Source organism: Acanthochromis polyacanthus, chromosome 4 (genome assembly GCF_021347895.1).
Source record: "Acanthochromis polyacanthus isolate Apoly-LR-REF ecotype Palm Island chromosome 4, KAUST_Apoly_ChrSc, whole genome shotgun sequence".
In the NCBI taxonomy this organism is placed as follows: domain Eukaryota; kingdom Metazoa; phylum Chordata; class Actinopteri; family Pomacentridae; genus Acanthochromis; species Acanthochromis polyacanthus.
This window is the reverse complement of record NC_067116.1, coordinates 17,140,112-17,156,064: the sequence shown is the minus strand read 5'-3', so window position 1 is coordinate 17,156,064 and position 15,953 is coordinate 17,140,112. Positions and strand designations below refer to the sequence as shown.

General features: G+C 40.4%; 1 pseudogene; it reads left to right on the top strand.

The window, feature by feature from the left end:
• Nucleotides 1-15,953, top strand: part of LOC110954377 (contactin-associated protein-like 4) — a 163,012-nt pseudogene that overhangs the window by 73,601 nt on the left and 73,458 nt on the right.

Sequence of the window (15,953 nt, the reverse complement as noted above, 5' to 3'; positions counted from 1 at the left end):
CCACAATCAGGTTTTTGCTCATCGCACGGAGCAACAGAAGCTACGGCTGAATCTTCCCCCAGGCATCTGAACAGTGCTGCTGAATGAATCTCTCTGGACAAAGTGCGCCAGTTGGCAGAGAAAATAGAAGACTATGAACTGTGGTGATTACTGTTGCATTTGCTTACTCTATCCCACTTTGTCTACAGTGATTTACAGTGAGCCTCCAGGAGGCTGTGTTGTAAACAGCCTCATAAGACTTTCTGAGGAGCATGAAGCTGCGAGGGTAGCCATGGTGCTTACTGTACTGCATTCTCCTCCTGTATAATATACTGCCTACTACTGATCCCTTCTGCACTGCTATAATACATACATTATAAACATCATAACCTGCACACATGGCTGACTTTAAAAATGCATATGTAAAATGTACATGAAAGATTGACACTATGGGGAGTGTGAGAGAGACGTAAAGGTGGATCAAAGTGACAGAAAATAAAGGGAAACAGAATGGATGACAAGCAGCAGCTGCCCCTGGCCTGGCTCCACCAGGGGCATTCTGCATATACGATCCAGTGCCAATCTATTAAACCTTTAGATCACTTATGCATTGATAAACTTTACCCACACTTGTTGACTAGTCTGGTTCATTAAAATGTGTTCTTACTTAAAACAATAGTGAGAAAGGGGGAAAAAGCACCTAAGCAGAATCTTTATACAGAATTTTCCCAAATGTGTCCACAAATTCCTCTATGAGATCTGCTCATTTGGGACACACTATTCGGGAGGTAAGAAAGGCAGTAAGAAGATATATTATTGTGTATCATAAAGGAAGTTTCTTCAGCTCTGATTATTGAAACAAAAAAATGTAACTGTCCTAAAGGCAGTGATTTCTGTGAATTCTAGTTTTTTTCTGTAGTCTTTTCATAAATATTTGAATTCATATGGTTATTAAAATGATTTAAAAGCACAATAAATAAGATCATGATAGGTAACTTTGAAAATGTACAAGTTTAAAACTAATGTTTGGTTTGAAATGTAATGCTGCTTTATAATGTTTATTGGGTGGAGAATGAATCGAGTCACATGACCACAGATTAGTTAAGGGCAGGCGTGAACTAACCGTGACGTCACCCGTTGGTTTCAACGCTGAGAAAATGAAGCCCGGATTTTGCTACTTCCTGGTCGCCATTTTGGATTTTTTGGAGCCAGTGACATAAAAAGCGTCATCAAACAGGCTGGAGAGAGAGAGCAACTAGGGGCAGGACCAGTCTATGGGCGGGCCAGACTGAAGCCAGACTGCTGAAAGCCTTGCCCTAAAGGATCTGTCAATCATTCCAGACAAGACTGTCTATCAAGTATAGCCACGCCCCCTGGCTCCGCCAACTTTAACGATTTATTTAAAATTCAGTATTGATTTACTTTAAGATCGGCCACCTGATCTCTCATTTTGACCATGAAAACTAACGGGAAAAAATTCCTGAGCTGTAGAAAATCAGTTTATCAAATTTAATTTTTTCCAGTGATGAATTGGGGTCTATGGAGCAAAAGCTTTTTGGAGCCAACCCTAGCGGATGGCGTGATATTGCAAGTTTTTGACACTTCCGGGTGGGCTTCATTTTTGGAGCCAGATACTACGTCCATCTTTATATACAGTCTATGGTTAAGGGTCATACCTGTGGGATTGTGGGTCATTAAATATGGCTGCAGACATGTGCAAACATTAGAGAGGAAAGGACATCCTAAAAAACAGAAATATTCTGCACGGTCTGAGCGGCGCATACAGTAAGTTTGACTTTTCAGTTTTCTTGGTTTCATATTTGTTGATAATATCTCATAAAGTGCTTTATATGGACAGTTTTGATACGTCGTTGTCGCTAGCTAGCGTATTGGACCCGTCTAATGAGTGAATCTAGCTTGAAAGACATACTTTTGGAATCCGTCTAATTGGAGACATTTAATTGTAAAACTTTATGTATTTGAAATGTTCGTACGTCCTTTATTTTCATAATTTTCACGGTGTCAGCTGACTGAGGAGAAAAATAAATGTTTAAAGACATCTGTATGATGCGTGGCCTTTATTATATCAGACGAAATAATTACAGTATTTGTTATTACTAGCAATGATAACAAAGAAGTAGTAGAATTATAATGAATAATAGTGGTACCTACCAATTAGCAACAACAGCCACTACTGTTTACTACTTTGATACATTAGTCCATGACTTTTCATTTTTGTTTCTTTCGTGAAATTTCTTGACAACTACTGGAAGTAAAATTTAGTAAACACATTCAAATCCTTTTTAGACCAGCAGCTTTGGCAGTCTCTTAACTTCAATCCTACTAACTGCTGGACCCACAGACCCCACTAAAACTTATTTTGTCATATCTAACAAGTACTTTTTCTATCATTCTGATTTTTCATGGCTTTGTCAATCAGTTTTTTTCTGGTATTGCCTCATTCTGCTACACAGTTACGAAAAGATGTCTCTACTACCAGCATTTCATTATGAGATACATATAGACACATCAATTTCATAATACACTACTGGTCAAAGGTTTTGAGACAGATTCTCATTTATTTGAATGAGAAAGTGTCTCAAACCTTTTGACCAGTAGTGTACACTTTATTTTCTTGATGTAAAGACTAAGATATAAGTCTTTGAGGATTATCATTTCAAATGATAGAAGATCTGGATAGCCAAGACCCTGATGACCAAGATAAGCCTTAAACTAAAGGTAGCAAAATGACTGTAAAAGTAGTCTGGAGATTTCATTTCACACTATATGCAGATTAACTGCAACTTTCCTGAAATAATAATCTTCACTTTCATTTCAAGTGACATTAATTTCATTACTAATAATATACTGACAAGAAAAAAAGTTTACATTTTGTTACGATGATTGTTTCTTCCAACAGTTTATTCTTGGGTCTGCACAGGGAGCCCAGTCAGTAGTTCTTGTACGTTAACACGATGAGAGTTACAGGGGATGAATTTTCTTGCAAACAAACATACACAAGTAGTATTTACATCCAGTGTTCCTCCCGAAAATACATTTAGTGTATTCTTGAAGTTTATTAAACTTGTAAAGTGGTTTTACTTCCTCATAAAATATCGGTATATGAATTAATGAAATAGTTTGATGCCTTTGGTAGGACTGTGTATCCCAAAACCTACATGCTCAGGGAGGAATTTACATCATAGCTGCTAAATACTCTCAGATTTGTTTTGTCATTGCGATCATACTGTCAGACTAATGTTCTAACTTTATTCAAAGCCTTGCAGTGCCGCTAGCTTGGCTTCATTCACCTTTAGCTGTGTTATCACTTGTTAATCAGTACCTGCTGAAACATCACATTCACGTGCAGGTGTATATCTGCTGCATGTGGACAATGTGTATGAATGAATATTTCACTCTGTGCTGTATGTCACTACTTTTTAGATATTCCTCGTATGCAGTATTGACTTTGCTCTGTTTATGTAGATACTTTAGCAACATGTTTTATTCTTTTTTTCAAATAGAAGAGGGACAGAGAGAGATGCGCACCGCAGGGACATTCTTACCATGAATATCTTTGAGCTTTATTTTCCCACTATGTTTTTTTATGGTAATAAAGTCACTTTTCCAACTGTGACTAAAGCTGAGAATTGGTTTGGAGAAAGTACATTACTTCTGCAGTCAGGCTGTGTTTCCAATACGGGAACCACGTGATGCTGAAATCCTAAAACAATTATAACCGTGTATTTCCTGATAAGACTTGTCATTGTCGTCCTTCATAAACAGATTCAGAGCTTGAGCGAAGAGCCGTAGTGGAATAGCAGACAGAATATGATTAGGTGATATTGCCTCGGGGAGCTGTCTGGAACAGTAGACTCCTGCAAAGTGGAAGCTACTGCTCAATGCAGAACCCCTCAGCTTAAAGACAAGAACATTCAATATTAGTCCATTCAGTGTAGATAAATCAAGCAGCTATTGCAGTGGGACACAAACTGTGTTATTTTGAGTTTGTGAGCTCTCAGACAGAACCTTCTCTCTCACAATTTCCTCATAAGCATGCAGGCAAGGAGGAGAGAAATGAAGGAAATTAAGACTGACAGTGAGAAAGAGAGAGGGTGTTTCATGAATGGAAGTTAAGTGTTTCTATTATTGCTCACCCTTAGACTTTAGACTTGTATTGATTTCTCCTTCTCCATTTTCACTTATTCAAGGTGTAACCAAATATGTCAGCACTTTAAATGGACTAATTGTCAAAGGAATGATTTTACATTTTGGGAAATACTGTTGTCACTATTCTCATGTCTGAGCTCAGTAGCAGTTAGCTTAGAATAAAGACTGGAGGCTGAAAAGGAGTTGGTCTCCTGGGGACAGAACCAGACTAACACATGTGTATGAGTGTGTACCACAGGCTGTAAATACAATTAGACATAACCTTTGGGTAAAGCTATGCAACCTGCATTCTTCCTAATGATCAGCAGGGGGCAGCTCCTCTTGTATTGAAAAAGTGTTCAGATTGTATGAAAGTCTACAAGAAAATGAATCTGGTTCTCACTTGATTAGTCAACTCATTAAACATTTTCCTAATTGATTTATGGTCACAATTGCTGGTTTAAAGTCTCTTTCATTGTGGCTTGATGCTAATTTTGTAAATAATGAATCGATTTAGAGTAAAATAGACATTAAAGCAAGTAGGCTTTGGGGAGCATCTACCTTGTTGATAGGTTGCAACCCGGTCTCACGGGGATTTGTGAAACTGTCACGTAAATTTTTGTTTCGGTTTCGTGCGCACCAACACGATTTCGTCATGTTTTTCGTGCCGCTCACCACGAAATGTTTTTTGTGTTGCTCACAACGAAACCCGTTGTGGTAATCACATCTGAAAGTGGTTTATACCGGCGGATTCATGACGATCTAAGCTGTCCGTCGGCGTATACTGCTTGTGTGATCGCGTTTGCAGCCGTCGGACATTCTTTAAATTCCTATGCAAATTGGTAAGTGTACCACCGGGTTATGGTTAGGGTTATGGTTAGGTTATGGTTAGGGTTATGGTTAGGGACGATGTCATGCAAAATATAGCGTTGGATTCGCCACGGTTTTACTTTAAAAATATAATATACCCATTCGTTTGAAATACGTTCTGAGTGGCACGAAAAGTCCGCCGTTTAAAATACATTGGTGTGCATTTTGTGGTGAGCGGCACGAAAAACATGACGAAATCGTGTTGGTGCGCACGAAACCGAAACAAAAAATTACGTGACAGTTTCACGAATCCTCGTGAGATCGGGCTGTAGGTTGCTACCATATCTGTGATGTAGGGCTGGACCCGAATATCCCAAATATCCGAATATTCATTCGCTACGGCGGTATCCGGATAATAATTTTGAGATCCGAATATCGGCTCATCTCGTCCTGTGATCACATAAACATATACACATATGTCTATGACATATACACATATGTCTATGTGATCACCCCCTCCTCCCCCCAGATGAAAATATTCGGAGCTCGTCTCTTCTCTTCGCCTTCGGCCCACATCGGCTCATCCCGCCGTGTTCGGCTCATCTCGGCTCCTCCATTCGTGTTTGTAAACACCACCCGAATGGCCGGGTGGCTGCCGACTCTGACGTCACGCTTCACTTCGTTGCATAAACACAAGACAAGATGCCGAAGACCTCCGCTGTTTGGGAATTCTTCAGTTTAACTGAAGACAAAACGAAGGCAAAATTTGGACCTGGGAGACCAGACGAACGGATACGAATATTCGGGCTGTCTCCGCCACAAGCCGCCGCAACCCCCCCACCCCGTCGGACGTTACGGGGCGGAACGAATATTCGTCTTTAATATGGCCTGAATATTCGGAGGCCAGAAACCACTATTCGGGCCAGCCCTACTGTGATGTCCTTCAGGTCACATTCAGATAAATCTGATGCTCGTTACATCTGTTTTCAAAAGATTAAGAGAGCATGGGCAAAGTTCGAACTCAAGGCTTTTAAGTTCCTCAGATCAATGGTTGGCATCACTGTGGCTTCATCTGTCTTTTATTTACAGTCTATGCTCCAAGGTGAAGAATTTGAATCCAAATCCTTTAAAACTGAGTTTTAAAACTGGATTTTAAGGGACTGGAATTAAGAAATCAACAATCAGCAAGTGAGTCTTCAACACTCAGCTAATCTGCTCCAACAGGATGGTTTGGATGTGGTTTTATCATATTGACAGTGTTGGGAACATACCAGCTGTCATCAGATTTTGATTTAAAACTAAGAGAAATCAGCATGATATTCTTAATACAGCGCCCTCAGTAATTAAGATGTGTTGAAAGCCTGAAAATAAATCAATTTCTATTGCAGAAGCATACTCTCAAACCGAAAATTGTTGAAAAATGTATTATAGGAGAAGATTCGGTGCTGTTTTGTTGGCAAAAGGAGGTTGTACAAAGTGTTAAAGAGGAACTTCGGTTTTTTTCAACCTGGGGTCTGTTTTCATATGTCATTTCATACATGTGAGTGATGGAGAAATGAATTTTAGACATAGCTCCAGTATTTAGCCAGGCAGGCAGCTTAGCAGCTCAGCTAGCAGCTCAGCTAGCGAAAAGTATGGGGCAACTTGCCCCCCCGCGTCAAAGTCCGCCCTAACGTGCTTTTTTCCCCCACACTGACCGGCTCAGATAGTCTCAACGAGTGTCCCACAACATACTAGAGATGAGAAGTGAACAAAAACCTCCACATTACCTGGCGATCACTCTTTGTTGTGGTCTGTATCCAAATCTCAGGACGCTAGAAATCAAATTTCGTTCTGAAATCGCGCGAGAGGTCGCGCCAAAACATCTCTAGTATGTCGTGGGACACTCATTGAGACTATCCGAGCCGGTCAGTGTGGGGAAAAAAGTTGGCACATCGGTGCGCACATTCTCACGCCAACTTTGTTTTTAGAAATCACAACGTACACAGTGTACGCCAGTTTCTACGCAAAGGTTGTGATTTACGCCACTTTCTAGCCCTGTTTTGTGCGTACGCAAGCTTGATAAATGAGGCCCCTGGTCTCTTTGTTGTGTTCATGAGCAGTGCTCAACGGTATCCTGCTTAGAGATTCTGTTGTCCTCAATGTGGACATGGGTTTGGTCTGTAGCAGCATCTGGTGAGTTGGTACATGTCAAAGTACCATCCACATGAACGCCAAGACCAAAAGCTTCCCAGCAGAACACTGCATTGTCATGAGATGGTGAAGGTATTTTACCTGTCAGTGGTTGTAATGTTGTGCCTTATTGGTGTAGCTATCGTTCTGTCTGTCAAGAGGAGAATGCCCTTCATAAATAATGACTTGGTATATTTCTCTCCTTCTGTTGTAGCTCGTTCTGTCAGCAGATCCTCTTCTCTCTCTCTCAACACATTAGGGACTGCAGGGATGGATCCACAAGTTTAGACCTGCTGGTGTTGGTTCTGTCATTAATTATGTCCTGCTATCATTTTGCAGCATCATCATTTATCCTGCTCTGTCCTCCCTTTCAGCATACAGATAGATGCTTTCTAATGAGAGACTGTGACCTCAGTGTCTTGCTCCTTGTGTGAAACAAAGATGAAAATATTCCACTGAAGTGGCAGTGTTTCTGTGGCGCTTTTTTTGTTTTGGTAGATCAAACACCAAAATTCCTTTAGACTTTCTTGCTACCAGAATTAAGAGACAGTGACTGATTGCTTTTTAAAATGTTCCACAGAGGACACACAGGATGCTGACCTTGAAGTGTTTTTGAGGTAACACACATCAGAATGAATGTCCTTAGTGGGAAATGGAAATAAAAGCATTTCTGCATTAGCTCTTTAATAAAATACACCATCATGTCAACATGGCAACCCTTTTTCTCCTTCCTCCCTTGGTGTTGCAGGTGTGAGTTCACCCTCTGGTGGTCAGCTCCTTGTTTCTCTGGGTAGTCTACTGGATGACCAGCACTGGCACCATGTAAAGCTGGAGAGACTCAGCACTCACCTCAACCTCACCGTGGATAAAAACACGCAGCAGGTTCATGTCCCAGCTGAACTCAGCCACTGGCACATTCATACGGTGAGAAAAACACACACACACACACACACACACACAGAGTTATTACAATGATCACAAATCTGTTAAACATATAACACCCTGAATAATTTTTTGTATTTTCAGTCTTTACAGAATACAGTAGGGTGTTTATGGTCTGTTTGTCTTCATGTTGGACTTTAGTAGTGAAGCAAATGTATCCAAACAGCCAACAAGTGATCCTGCAGCACAATCAACCTGTTCAGTAGAGAATCTTAGTGAGGCAGTTACTCATTCTGTTTAATTTGTCTTAAAACCCATGCACATGAAAACCAGATGTTTACACATGATACAAGTGCAAAGAACAGAATCCACATGCAGAAAACCATCCTTGCAAGGAAAAATTTCTGCTCTGCATACATACCTGGAGTCCTGCGAGCACGAGGTTGTGACTGGTGCAAACTCAACCATCCCTATTCACTCATTTCTGTTCTACAGTTGCTCGCTCTCCAAGTTAACTTTTAAAACTTTTAGAAGCAGGACAGTGGATGATAACTCTGCTCCTTTGATTGACTATTACTACTCTTGTGTCCGGCATGTTCTTATAGCACGTGTCCACAGGATCCGTCAATTTCTCGCATCCCATTCATTGTCTGTGAAACTCACTGCATCGCGTGGTGGTTGCGTTGTGGCACGTTTGAAGCTGCGTTGTGGTGTGTCGTCCTGGAGCTACCCACAGCTCATTTCCATAAAACAGACTTGACTTCTACTTTATGCAAATTCCATGTGGTGAGCGGAGGTCAGAGGCATTGTGAAGCTTTCGTTGAACGTCTAAACTAGCCGTCGTTGAACCAAGCGGGTGATATTCAGATGTGGTGCATTTCCATGCGATCCCTGTGGACACGTGCCATAACAGCGGTGGAAGAAATCATGAGACCTTGTATTTAGATAAACTTAACAATACCGCAGTGTAGAAATCTTTTCACAAGAAAAAAAATCTTAAGTTAATTTTTTTTACTTTGGTGAAAGTACAAAAAATATCTGCATCAAAATATATATATGTATATATAAAGTCCCAAAAGTGAAAGCGCTCATTATGCAAAATGGTTCATCTCTGAATAATGCATATATTTTTACTGGATTATAAATTTTAATCCACTAATGCGTTCATCATTTTAATTCTTCAGCTGTTAAGATGAAAGTAATTTTAATATTTACTACTGAGTAAATTTCCCCCTGGAGATCAATAAAATTTAATCTTAATCTAATACTGCTGGACCTTCTAACAATACAATGTCAAAATTTCTTTGCAGCATTAATCTAAATGTACACACGAGTATTTAAAGTTATCAAATAAACATAGAGCTGAAATTCTAACGTTTGCCTCTGAACTGTAGTAGAGTTGAAGTGGCAGAAGATGGAAACACTGAAGTACCCCAAAATGATGCTGAAGTGTAGCTCTTGAGTAAATGTACTTCACATTACTGTCCTCTGAGCTGTTTATGTAATTACCCAGCACATTTCTGCTCTTGAATGATGTTGATGGCGACTCTGTTATAATGTAAATGTTGTAACCAGGCTAAAGGGCTGTAACAGAAAGGAGACACACCAGGGATAACGTTTAAAAATGTTTTATTAGGCCAAATTTAACAAGATTAATAGCAAAATTAAACAAGCTTTTGCAGGGTTGTGGAAATCAGTAAGGTCAGTGGTGTGTGTGTGTGTGTGTGTGTGTGTGTGACGTGTGCTATAAGGTGCAAGCCGGAACAAAAAGAGTGAACTGAAGCAACATAACCAGATAAGGTTGTGAGGTGTCTGTGGACAGAAGCGGTTAGAGTGATTAGACTGCAGCCAGAACATAACCAGGAGCACACTGAGTGCTACAGGTGTCCCTGATCATTATGAGCAGCCACCTGCAGAACACAGAGATACCAGTTAGTGCTAAAACAACCCCCAAGTGATGTGTCCGCACATAAGTAGGAAGTGAGATTATTACATTTACATTACTGTTATTTTATAAATGGTGTGAAACTACATCTTTGACCGTTAATATTCTCACTTTACTTTGAAGCTGGTAACCTTTGTTACTCTTGCAACTACACTGGATCGAAAATGGCAACAAAAATGCTGTCAGTCAGCCAATAAACATGACTCATACAGCCAATTATAGGAGTTTTATCATAGCCACTACCTAAGAAATCAACTTGATGAACAAGTGAGGGTTGAACAGTTGTGAGCACATAAAGAAGGTTTAGTGAGCATTCATTGCACTCCTGTATTTGTGCATGTGGAGCAGAAATCCTCCTTCGCAAATTTATTTTCTACTCGAGTATAGTATTGTCTGTGTTCACATGACATGTGCACTCCGAGGTTTTATTTGAGTGATTTTGGGACTAATTCCACTACATGTACTCGTTAGATAAATCAGACATCACACTCAAGACACATTAGTTAGCATATGGAATGAAAAAGCAGGAGGTTTTTACACCGACCTCTCGATCTTTCAGAGGGCAGTGGTTATTTGTACAGTAGGTTCACTGAAACGTGTATGTGTGTGTTGACATTTTGTGCAGCTGAGTCTGGCAGCTGTGCAGAGTCATGGACTGCAGAAACCCATCCTCTCCAACAGGAACTTTCATGGCTGCATGGAAAACTTGCTGTACAGTGACCTCAACCTGATACACCTGGCTAAACACAACAGCCCCCAGGTCACTGTAGTGGTAAGTTATTGTGTTTCAGCATTTTTAGAACATCTTTGTGGTAATCTGGCATTCAGAAGGACAAATAGGTGACTGTGGGGATATAGTGTGTTGGAGCTACAGACTAGCAACAGGGGGAGTGTTTTATCAGGTAGCTGTGAGCTTCAAAAGTAATAGCTTGTGGTGATTCATAGCAAAACAACACTTTCTCATGACCTCCAGCTAATAATGTTCTCTTATGACGTGTTTAAGTTCAACAGGTTTTTTTATGAAAATGTGTCCAGTATTCAGTAGTTCAACTGCAAAAAGCAAAGATTATAGAAATGTCAAAGTGTAGTGTAAAAAGTAGAAAAACAACACTGTCATTTTATTTTTCTCTCCTGATAATCTTCTTACAACCACACAGATTTGTCTTGTGACCACTCTTCAGTTCCCAGCCCCACGTTGGAAATCACTGCCACAGACAATGTTATTGTTACCATGCAGCAGAGCACCTCCACCTCCGCTCTCTGAGCAGCACAAAGCTTTCTTGGTGGAGTCTGTAGGGGGAAAAAAAGAATCTGATCTCTTCTTTGATGTAAAGCCAAAGATACAAGACAGTGTGCATAAAAGAGAAAAGTCAAATCCACGTCCAAAGACGGATTAAAGAGTAAAATAACTGCTTTGATGGAGGGGTTGTTCTTACAGATTCAGCTTTGTGAAAGTCTGTTTGCATTCAGCAGTTTGAATCGAGTAAAATCTGATTTCTGGATCAATTCTATATCAATTAAGTGGCTGTGGCATTGTTTTTATTCTCATTAGAAAACCAAATACTCTGAACTTTGAAGGATTCTGGTTTATCTCTGTAGCTCATGGGAACTGTAGTATAGAGCTCAGTCTGACTTTGTAAACTGAGCTGAAAATAAGTGGTTTCCTAGGATATAGTTAAGATTTTATTCTATTTATATATGATGGTTAGCCCTGGAGCCTTCATTGCTGTTTGGTCATGTATCATTGCACACTATGTATGGTGAGATAAAACCATAGTGTGTAGGAGTGATTTACAAGAGTGCAAAACATCTATTATTATTATTGCACATGTAGTGAATCACTTACTGTGACGTTGCAACAATTGAAAAAATGCTCTGATACTTTCTGACTTCATATCCATTAACTTAGCAACAGAACATACATGAAACCTTTGCTTAGAAGGTGATGGATGGCTTCAAGGTTAGTTCACGTTTTTTTTTTTTTTCAAATTAAAAGCAAGAACAAAAAAAACAACTAAATAATGAAAAGCATTTGCTACCTTCTCATGATTCTTGTAAAGCTCTGCATGGCCTTGACTGTCTTTTCATCACAGTGGTAATTAATTATATCTGTCAGTGGTTAACATCCCTTATCAACACTAAAATCAACCGCTGCCATGATGAGAAACTTCCAACAAGTTCATCACTTTTGTTCCCTTCAAACTCCTCCTTCGACTCTTTCCTCCTTTTTTTCCTTTATATCATCAGTGTCAGTATTATGCTAATGGTCAATGTCAGGATTATTATTGTCATCATCATTATTTTCATTGTCTGCATCATCATCCTCCCTATTTTTACACTCATCATCATCATTAGCATCATCATGATCGCCTCCATTATCATCACCACTGCCATCACTTCCACATTTTGGAGTTAGAAAGCCCAAAGCAATAGAACTGCAAAGGAAAAGTGAAGAAGTTGAAAAGAAGAAGACATTAATCAGGGAAATTTGTGATTTGAGTTATACTGTGGAAATCAATGTACAATGTGTAGCTCGCATTATGATAATATCATCACATTACATATCTAATGCTGAGGGTCTTTATTTCCCTCCAGAGGCATGACTCATAAGTTTCATAGTTTTTAGTAGTAATTGTATTTTGGAAACTTTTGACATGCTAATGCTAATCCTTACTGTAATAGTATTTGTCTGTTCTGTCTTTTCTATTTCCCTGTGCATGCAGGGATCAGGAGATGTGACTCTAATGGTAAAAGTGGGTGCAAAAGCGATCTGACCCTGATGCTTCAGGCTTTGAATGGCAGCTTACAGCATTGTAGCGGCTCAGCTGATATCAGTATGCTAATACAGGTGTCCTTTTCCAGAGAGGTGCTGATGAGACCTCTGTGACACCCAGTCAAACCGAGTCAGCCTCCGCAATTGATGAATATTCATGTTTTATTACCTCTGTCATAATCATTTCTCTCTCTCTCTCTCTCTCTCTCTCTGCCTTTCCACATCTCAGGGCAATGTGACCTTTTCTTGTGCTGAGCCAGTTTCAGTCGCTGTGACATTCACTGACTCCCACAGCTTCCTCCAGTTGCCCGGCCTGACGTCCTGGTCATCAGGGCTTGCTTCTGTAGCGCTACAGTTCAGGACGTGGAACAAGGTCGGACTGCTCTTGACCTTTGACCTCCCACAGCAGGATGGCACAGTGCTCCTGTACCTGAGCGAGGCCAGGCTTCGTCTACAGATCAGTAAAGCTGGCAGGACTCCACTGGAGCTCAGCACAGGTAGCTTCAGTCATGATTGTTCGTGGCCACACCTTTGAATCTACAGATTCACACGTTTGTTGTATCAAATCAAGGCACTTCTCCTAACTTGGCAACTCCCTGTTAGTTAAATGGACAGAGGGAACAGATAAGCTGGATTGATGGTCTGGTCTGCTTTTCCCGCTTTAGATAGTGGATTTCTGTGTCACCTATTATCTTTAACTTTCCAAAGCTTTCCATCGATCTGACATTCACACACTTCAGAGAGACTAACCAGCTGTGTGGAGGTGAGAGAGGAGCTGCACATTGTTCCTCTTTTTCTAGTTCTGGTTTCTATGTGTGTAGCGCTTCAACTATTTATGGCATTTTTCATGTGTTCAACCCCACACCACACTATCAGCGTCTCTGCTGAGAGATTGTCTAAAAATGTGCAGCACCATTTCTGTTTTTAAAAAATATCCCACCTCTCCCCCTCCTTCCAAATTTGATCGTCGACTTTTCACACCACCTCCCAGTGTGACAGTTTGGAGTGACTATGAACACCTTCCTTCCCCGACATGATGGGACAGCACGTCTACAAACTAGTTCAGAGAGACCATAACCCAGCCCACACATCTGTTTCCACCAAGGCAGCTGTCTGCACACATCTTGCATTGAAATGTGACCTGAAGCATCTCCTTAGGCTTCAAATGTATTTTCTCCTTTTCATGTGTGAACCTACGATGTGATCTCACAGGAGTACTTGACATGAAAACATCAGGTGTAAAAAGTGGTGGAGGCATGAAGGTGCTGCTGCACTGCTTATGTGTTCATTTCACTTAACAGCTGGTGTGGAGTCTTGATCTGAACTCTGATATCTGTCTTCAGAAGACGGAAAGTGTTTGACTCATTACAGACAATAAACTCAGACATGTAGGTCACACTAAGATTTAAACCCATGTGAGAGACGCCTGGTGCTTCCAGCCCAGCATGGCTCGAAATCTCTAGCCAGATTCTTCTCCTCTGTTGTTCCCAAATGGTGGAACAAACTACCAAACTCTGTGCGTTCTGCTGAATCCCTTTCTACTTTTAAGAGACAATTGAAGACTCAATTGTTCAGAGAAACACCTAGGCACTTAATCCGACTCCACCTTAGGGGTAGAATAAGTCAGGTGGTCCCAAACCCAGCACGTATTTAGCGCTGACAAAGTTGAAAAAAAAAGGGGGGGGGGGGGGGGGGATTATTCTGCAACTTGATGGCAACACCTTTGACCAATCGCACTCGAAGCACTTTTGCACTTTTGCACTTACTACAGGTTTTTCCTTATGTCTGAATTCTTGCTTGTGTTGTACGTTGCTTTGGACAAAAGCGTCTGCTAAATGAAATTGTAGAATTGTAAACCCAATGACACCACATCATTGGTTCTCTATGTGTGCTTACTGTCAGGTTCAGGTCTGAATGACGGTCAGTGGCATTCTGTGGAGCTGAACTTCAGACAGGATCATCTGAGCATCACAGTGGACAAAGACGAAGGAGCCACGGCTCACACCATCATCCCTCTTCCCCTGACCGCTCACAGTCAGCTCTTCTTCGGTGGTAAGACAACATCAAAGAATGTGTGTTGTTTTTTTCCACTAACTTTTAAAATACATGTGTATACTGGGACAGAGTTTCCATGAATTTCTAAACATTTGTAAGGGCCCGCTCTTGTCGAATACTCTAAATTGTATTTTGCAGTGCGCGATGGTAAAACTGCTGACACAGACATTCGAGGCTGGTTAAAATTCATGCAGGTACTCGGGTAATAATTATCATCTCCAGATCTCCGTTGGAGGTTTAGTAGCACCCAGAGAGAGATGAAGTCATAAAGCTGCTCAGTCTCTCCCTCCTCCTCCTCTGTCCTCACTTTTCTTCTCCTATTCTCTGTTTCTTTGACGTTTCTGTCCTCTAAGTCATCTTCCTCCTCTCCCTTGCCTTCCGCTTCTTTCTCTGATTTCTTTTCTCTCTTTGCTTTTCTTTACTTGATGCATTACCAGCACTCTCAGTCGCCTCCCTTTTTATTTTTTCTTCAGGCTTCTTCCCTTTTATCTCCCCACCTGTCTCTGCAACTTGTATGCTTTCTCCCTCCAGTTCAGACTCTCATGCAAATAAAGACGAACTGCATGCTGTGGATATATGCAGTGCATTAACTTGCTATATCATCTCATTTTCTACTAATGAGAGTGAACAGCCTTTTTCCTGTTACATGGAAGTCCTCTGGTGACACTGGATTGTAGGTCACCTTATTTGTCATGCATTAGTTGTATATAATCATTTAATCAGCAGTTTTGACTCGCTGATATTATAATTATGAGCACCTATAAAAACATGTTGCATTTTTTATTAATGTAAAGTGTTTGTCAGCACATTTAGGTTCTCTTGTGAAGACATATTTTGCATTTTTACAGCAGTGCTTCACTGTTTTTTTCTTGTATCATCTGTTCATACACTTAAAAGCTGCATATGGGAGGAGCTGACAACTACATCAACTGTCTGAACCCAACAGTTTCTCTTTTTTGCACACATTTTACACTCATTTCACTGCACTATGAAGTCCTGCACCTTTATAGAAACACCACATCCATGTTGTGTGTTCAACATTTTTCAAAGTGCACATACAGTACGAGTCAAAAGTTTGGACACGCCTTCTCATTGAATGGTTTTTATTTAATTAATTGTAGATTAGTATTGAAGACATCAAAACTGTAAAAGAATACATATGAAATTATGTTGTAACTAAAAAAGGGT